The following is an 8,330-nucleotide window of genomic DNA, read 5'->3' as shown; positions in this document are numbered from 1 at the left end:
GACACTCTCAGTAATGAAGCCTTGCTGTCTGAGCACTGGAGTCTATTCTGGCAGGCCCGTGTCCTAAAAAATCCAGAGATGGAGCAACCACGGTGAGTTTTAAGCAACCAACAGGCCCACATCCGTTGAGAGAAAGAGGTTGAGTGAGGGAGGTTCTAAATCAGTACGCAATCCAAAGGCCCTCTATAAATCATGTGAATAGGTTTGGTGGCGGGACGGAAAGCACACCTGCAAGACTTATGTAAGTCTTATTAAACCATAAATATCCAGCAGCTCCGGCCACAGCTCTTCAGGACTAGAATAAATCTTACTATGTGCTCAGCGAGGAAGGCGAGAGTGAGACTAAAAGAGCATGTGGGTGTCAGAAAGAGATAGTGTGTGTGTTCATATGTCTACACAATGTATGGACAGATAAGTGTTAAAACAGTCAAAGTGCATTTCAGTGGTGAGGATTGTCATGCCGTTTGTCAGGTTAATCATCGTAGTGTCACCTCAGTGAAGAGTTGCTGCCATTTTTAATTGTGTAGGTCTATATATTGAAGTCTTGAGCTTGTAATGGCTTAGTACAGTTACTGTGTTTACAAATGGAATTTGGCTTCTTTTTTCAAATATGCATGTATTTAACATTAGCTACAGCCAAAGTGTTCAACTTTGTTATATGTTTATATTCATAGAATAAAAATTTGCTGTTAAAATTTGCATTTACTCATGGGCCATCCAAGATGGAGGAAATTACCTTCAACATATTTTTAGCTGAAACTGTGATACTTAGTGAATCATAAAATGAAAATCAATGCTTTCTTTGAGAATTGAAAAAAATATACAAAGGTTAATCAAAAATACATAAAATTGGTCTATGCTTTAATGTTTTTTATTTGAACTTCCTATTTATTAAATTACCTTTAAGAAAACAAAAACAAGAAAACACATACAAAAATAACCTCATGGTTATAAACTTTAAACCAGCGTGTTCCCAAATTTTCAGCCTGCAACTCCCAAAATAACAATGCAAATGACTTGCGACCCCTAATATTCTTTGAGGTGGTTATAAATATAGAAACATTGCATGCAACGACACACACACTCACCAATTGGCCCAAGTTTATTCTTTGTTTATTTTTTTATGTATATGAGTGCTGTAAATGTGCCAGAACGTTTAACCTGGTTCCATACAATCAATCTGCTGTATCTGACGCTATTGTTGTGTCTTTAATATATTGTAATCACCCCAACGTCGCAATCCAATAGATAAAAAATTGAAAGGCTGTGACTATAAATGTTTATCTTCAGTAGATAATGGATCAAATATGGTAATTCTTATGGTTTAATAAAATAATTAGATTTTTAAAAATCACCAATCACCATTAAAAGTCAGATTATATTATTATAAATCCCTTAAATGATTAATATAATATTGATATTCTAATGTCAGGTTAACATCCTATTTATTCAAACTCCAGGCTCATTTCATAAAGAGGTGTCAACCTTTGTTGGAGCAGTGTTCATTATCAGATTACACCTGACTCATGGCCATCATCATTTTTTAAACCCCAAAAAAACAAAAACAAACAGACATTATTAATGAATCCGAAAGCTCAATTAGCTGCTAATGTGGGTTAAAAGTAGAAAGAATGGACAGCCGTCAGGAACAGCACCTCCAGTGATGAAGGGATCCGTCTTCTTTTGACCAGTCCGTGGACTTGGATAATAACAGTTGTCCCACACACCTGCGTTTCTATTGCCCCGACCTGCTTCTCAAATGAGCTCAATTAATGACAATAACCCAGCAGGTGCCAGAACACAGACATTAACGGATAGGCCACTATCAGCAGCCGGGAGAGCTTGTCTGTGCAGTAAATATGTAATGATCACAGGTGTAAGAGAAGGGGATGGGGACGTGGGGAGACCACAGGAGCAATCTATTTGTGTTTGGCTGAGCTCGATTCAGTTAAGCAAGCTCGACAAACTGAAATGGATGGACTAGAATCTCATTCATCCAGCCTGAAGTGAGTGGCCAAAAAACTCACTAGATTTCTTTATTAGAGAGGGGGTGGGGGATTGGATAATAGAGTCGAATGGACTGCAGTGTTTTGTTTGTGTTTCAATTTACTTCACAACGCACCTGCGGTGTAGTGTAATTTGCTTAGCGGCGATGCTATATTCATTGGAGTAAGCCGGAGTTTGGATTTAAAGTGTGTGTGAGCCTGGACTGGTCGGCGGCATTGGGAAAGCTGGTGATCTCTATGCGCTTTAAACTTGAACCCGCTTCTCCACTGGGCTCCTCTTCACTGGCTCTCTGTGCCCGCATTAGCATAAAGGCATTAAAATGAGAATTGGAATTAATTTGGACTTTCCTCTCCATAGGAATTAATGAAAGTTTGCTCTTCCATTCTGCATAGACAGCCCTCACTCACAGTCCATAAATATTAATATTAATACCACAAACGCATTTAAGGAGCAGCGCTTCGGTGAAGCCGTATACAGAATATTATGAGAGATCATGATACATTTCTCGTGGGGAGCACACTTGAATGAGTGTGCTGCCTTGCCGTTGTGATCTGTAAAAATCCAATCTCCACACGGCACTGAGAGAGAGAGAGCGAGGAAATGAGAGGGTGTGAAAGGAAGATGTCTGAAGCCCATCTGAGAGTTGAGCCTGAGCTGGTTCCTACTCTGGATTTGTTCTATTCAGTTCACTCTAGTGTAACTCCATTATCCAGGCAGCAGATATTCAGATAGATGAGAGACTGTTATCAGGATCACACACTCATTTTCATGGGGCCATCGAGTCCTGAATGCTGGGGGATTTGCTGAAGGCAGTGCTGCAACACCTTCCACTGGCTATTTCACTTCTAGTGTTCAAACACATAACTGAGAAATTGGATATCTATCTATCTATCTATCTATCTATCTATCTATCTATCTATCTATCTATCTATCTATCTATCTATCTATCTATCTATCTATCTATCTATCTATCTATCTGTCTGTCTGTCTGTCTGTCTGTCTGTCTGTCTGTCTGTCTGTCTGTCTGTCTGTCTGTCTGTCTGTCTGTCTGTCTGTCTGTCTGTCTGTCTGTCTGTCTGTCTGTCTGTCTGTCTGTCTGTCTGTCTGTCTGTCTGTCTGTCTGTCTGCCTGCCTGTCTGTCTATTGTTTTTTTGCAAAATGTCATTTCAGATTATGTCAATTCAGATTATAATTTAATGCAAAAAATAATTGATGAAAAATCACAAATGATAAGTTTTGGCAATAGTACACAACTTGTGTACATTTCACCAAAATAAACATTGCCAAACAGTTTCTTTCAATACCCCCCTGATAACCGGTTATTGTTGTTATTATTACAGATATTGTTATTGTTATGGGTAGTTGTTGCAGTTTTGTTTAGGAATTAGGTAGGGTTAAGGGATCTAAAACATACGCATACAGAATGAATGTTAATAGTAGTTCATACGTACCAAGGAAGAACTGATATTCTATTACAGTTTTTCTCAGTAGCTTTGGTGCCTTTCTCACAACACTATTTACATTTGCACAACAGTTAATGCATTTCTCAAAAAGTTAATGCATTTATCAAAACAATTAGTCATTAGGCAATTAGGCATCAATCACTTTCATACAACTCTCTGTTGTTTTATAACATTATCATTTGCATATGTCATGTCAGTCAAAATTAACTAAACTTGTAAATGCTGAATAGTTATTCCATATACAACTAATAGTCCTCATTGCATTACTAGAGTCATTACATACAAAAATGTTTAACTATTTGTCAAAATGCGTCAAGCAAATTTTATAAAAATCTTTAAATCTTTTTTTGTCTTGAAAATGTCTTCTAAATTGAACAATTTTATGAATGATTTACAGACATGTGTGTGTTGTAGGTTCAGTTCCTATAGGTACTGCGATATAGTTTACAGTTGTGCACAGCTCTACCCAAAGGGAGTTTATGTTTGTTGTAATTAAGGGTGTTATTCCTTTGCACAATGCTGTGAATACACTATAATTGCAACGAGCAAATGCAGTAAAAATGTGATACGTACATATTCAGTGTCGTACTCAGATACTTCACTAAATGCAGTGATGTCTAACTCTACTGTAGTTTTCAAATGGCTGTGCAAATGGTATATAGTGCTGTTTTGAGCATTTTCAGGAAGAGTCACCAAAATATGACTTTTTTTAGCATGGGAAAAAATAAACACGCTTTTGCAGGTTATCAGCTAGGTTTTTGCAGTTTGTACTTGTTTTGAGAAATGCAATAACTGTTGTGCAAATGTAAATAGTGTTGTGAGAAATGCACCAAAGTGACTGAGAAAAACTGCAATATGCAAGGTAATAGGAGCCACATGGAATCTGTGCAAGCAGAAATTAGCAGATTTCCACAGATTTTTACCCCATCATTTAGCCTATTTATTTACATATAAAAATGTGTGTAAATAAATATTTGTTCAGTTTTTATATGCATTCATTCATTTTCCTTCGGCTTAGTTATTTATTTATCAAGGGCAGCGTAATGAACTGGCAACTTATCCAGCATATGATTTACGCAGCAGATGCCCTTCTAGCTGCAACCCAATACTGGGAAACACTAATACACACTCATTCACACACATACACTACAGACAATTTAGCTTATTTAATTCTCCTATAGCGCATATCTTTGGACTTATGTGTGTTTGTTTGTGGAGGAACATTATTAAATCCACTGGCTTTAGCGCAGTCTTGCACTCATGGTGCGTCCAGCAGAACTGAACACCCTTTTCTGCGGCTACAGACTGAGATGCAGAGTTCTGATCTGGCTGATTTTGCAAGTTTTGGGTAGGATTGTTTGTTCATCTTATACCAGTCAGGAACATCCATTTAATTTTCCATGACAGCAGTTTCAGTGTAACGAATGGCCTCGTCATTTTACCTGTCAGCTTGCGGTTTAGGGCTCTACTGTAATACGCAGTGTATGAGCGACCGCGAAATACCTGGCTGGAATGCGCTCTTTCTGAGCTAGTGACTGGCCTGACCGCCGTAATAATTCGCTTTTTTTACTACTTCATCGTCATTTGTTTCACCTTTGCAGGGATGGATTTTAATGCAGGGATTTGGATTTTTTCGGGTCTCGCCGGGTTCGGGCAAAGATCTTCAGCTCTAATGCAGACCTCTCGTTCATATTAACCACGTCTCCCTTTTTTTCAGTCGAAACTGCCAAACTGCAGGACACTTTGAAGCGCGACTTGTCACGTCACCTCTCCCTCTCTCCCCCTCCCTCTCCCCCTCTCCCCCTCCCTCTCCCTCTTCCTCTCTCTCTCCTCTACACTATCCCTTGTTGACAACCACACATACGTTTTTGTAGGCATTAAATAAAGGATATTTAATAGTTTATGACGGTATAACGGTATTGAAACTGACACCGTTGCTATTTTTAGATCCCGCGGTATACCATAATACCGAAATACCACCCACGCCTACCTGAGGAAACACACACAAACATGGGGAGAACATGCAAACTCCACACAGAAATGCCAAATAGCCCAGGCGGGACTTGAAACAGCAACCTTCTTGCTGTGAGGCGACAGTGCTAACCACTGTGCCACCATGTCACCCCCAGTTTTTATATTAATTTCAGTAATATTATTGACTAATATGCAAATGTTCGGATGCTTTATTTACAATACAGTTTGTAAAGTAATATTATGTGAGACTTGCTTTGCTTACCAAAGAAAAAAAAAACGATCAAATTGAAGTTGGGTTCTAAACCTTAAATAAAAATGTAAAAATTATTATATTTAGTTTCTTGTTTTAATTTTTTTGTTACTATCCTAAAATCATTCCACATAAATTTTCAGTTTTTTTATACAATTCTGCACAGAAATAGAAATTATTCTCCGCAGATTCCGTCTGGCCACGGGTTATAAGCAACTAATTGCTAGTGAATATGTGTTACCAAATTATAGACTAAATGTTAGTGGTAGTAAGGTCAACAACACAATGTATATATGCTGCGTTATGGTTTAGTAAGCAGAATCATAGAAAATACCTGGGAGAGTGTTACCCAAGTTGTCTTAAAGTTTAAACTCCTGCGGTTTGAAGTCAACTTCGTGTTTTCATTGGAAGTCAGTTAATAGCTATCATCCTGTTGTACTCACACCTGCACTGGACATATTTACTTACACAGGGAACAATTCCTTTGTGGCTGTCATAGTATATATAGAGAAATGGACCTCTTTCAACCTTTCCCACACTTACATTAGAGTGCTCATTGTAGACACTAACCAGTAAACTCTATGCACTTGGACTAAGCAAAACACTTTGCAACTGGATCCTAGACTTCCTGACTAACAGGCCTCAGGCAATAAAGATCCATGACTGAACCTACCAAACTGTCCACCTGAGAACTGTATTTACTGTCATCGGTGACAAGGTCTCTGTTGAATTTGTCAGAGTATGAAAACTAGTTTTAAAGTATACTTTTTTTTGCATAGTTGCATGCAGATCTTTCAGAGTGTACTGCACTTGATAGCATCCACAAAAGCATGTACCGTTGTTCAATTAGTGCTTGTGCTTTTTTCTCTCCAAACATTATGAGCAACAAACATGTCTTTGTGCTCATGTAAATATTTATTTTATCTATTTTTTTATGTGTGTTTGTGTGATTTGCGTGTGTGGATATTTTCCTCTTGCCTGCACGTCTTTTCTGACAGTAAAACATCTAAGTAGTACAAAAACAGTATCAATTTGCCAGTTGTGCTACCATAAGTTGCCTTTAAATTGGTGGAACTAATTGGTGTAATTTCCCAGTGTTGGGCTGCAGCTGAAAGGGCACCCACTGCATAAAACGTGCTGGATAAGTTGGCGGTTTATTCCGCTGTGGTGACCCCTAATAAAGGAACTAAGCTGAAAAGAAAATTAATAAATGAATAATTGTTGTTATACAAGATAAAGGAAATGAAATACTGAAGCACTAAAAAGGAATATCTGAGTAAATTTTTCGTTTTAAAAAGTTTTTACACCAAGAGTTATTTTGTAAAATATCAATATTGCTATACCATTATATCAAAAAGAACACAAATTATAACACATTCGGTCATGTAATCTTTTAAGTTATGATGTTAAGTCAAGTCAAATTGAGCTTTATTGTCATTCCACTACGTGTGGATATAAAGTGACACGAAATACTATGTCTGGAAGGACCACAGTGCTACATCAATAAATTTTAATCTAAATATCAACACAACACTGAATGTGCATAGCTTGGATTAACATGGATTAACTAGCTAACTTACTGTAGCCGGTAATCTAACTATCTATCTATCTATCTATATATATATATATATATATATATATATATATATATATATATATATATATATATATATATATATATATATATATATATATATATATATATAAATTGTTAAATACATATAAGTTATATACAAACTAATTAACAAATAACTTAAGACAGACTACATATACTTTAAGACTTAATATACAATATTGGTAAAAATAAATATATAAAAAAAATTAAAACTGAAAAAGAGGAATTGTTGTGCTATGTTTACTTTTTGGGGCATTCAGGTTTTTTATTTCTTTTTTTACTTTTTACCCTAAATATTTTTAAAATTAATGCTAATAAATTATGTTACCTTTCATTCATTAATTTTCCTTTGGCTTAGTCTCCATCTTAGAGGTCGCTACAGTGGAATAAACTGCCAAGTATTCCAGCGTATGTTTTACGCATCAGACATCCTTCAAGCCGCAACCCAGTACTGGGAAACAACCACACACACTCATTCACAGACATACACTACGGACAATTTCGTTTATTCAGTTCGCCTATACTGCATGTGTTTGGACTGTGGGGGAAACCGCAGCACCTGGAGGAAACCCTCACAATCACGGAAATGCATTGTAAATAATGCAGGGTTCCACACAGTTCATTCATGTTTTCTCAACACAAATCGATTAAGTTAGCACTGTTAACAAATTGATATGGATTGAACATAAATTTTCAGCTCATTTTAAATAAGTAGTTTGAACAAGCTAAAAGCCAGGACTCGAACCAGCAACCTTCTTGCTGTGAGGCAACAGTGCTAACCACTGCACCACTGTGCTGCCCCTGTTAGTTAACTTTTTAGGCCAAAATATAAACAACAAACACTTTTTGTAAAAGTTTGTTACGAACAAACTCATGTTGTCAGTATTTATTAAAATACATTTGTAAAGAAAACTTTTTTTTTTTTGTAAAAATGGTCAAAAAGAAAGTAAAAACATTTAATTATAAAATTTTTAGATATATTTTTCTCATTTTAAATTGTGTATAATCAACTTAAAAAATA

The 8,330-nt window shown here is 36.5% G+C and overlaps 1 protein-coding gene and 1 long non-coding RNA gene across 15 annotated transcripts in view; one reads left to right on the top strand and one right to left on the bottom strand.

The window, feature by feature from the left end:
- LOC147836041 (uncharacterized) overlaps positions 1-8,330 on the top strand; it is a 305,239-nt gene that overhangs the window by 19,271 nt on the left and 277,638 nt on the right. For all 14 annotated transcript variants that reach the window (XR_015495895.1, XR_015495891.1, XR_015495897.1 and 11 more), the window contains one exon: positions 2-92. The gene's annotated coding sequence lies outside the window, so the exon portion shown is untranslated. The remainder of the gene's footprint in view (position 1; positions 93-8,330) is intronic.
- The window catches only part of LOC141375396 (uncharacterized), a 170,364-nt gene that overhangs the window by 131,300 nt on the left and 30,734 nt on the right, over positions 1-8,330 (bottom strand). The window lies entirely within an intron of this gene.

Source organism: Danio rerio, chromosome 7 (genome assembly GCF_052040795.2).
Source record: "Danio rerio strain M-AB ecotype USA chromosome 7, GRCz13ab, whole genome shotgun sequence".
Classification (NCBI taxonomy): domain Eukaryota; kingdom Metazoa; phylum Chordata; class Actinopteri; order Cypriniformes; family Danionidae; genus Danio; species Danio rerio.
The sequence above is the reverse complement of the archived record's forward strand: the minus strand, read 5'-3'. Positions and strand labels throughout refer to the sequence as shown.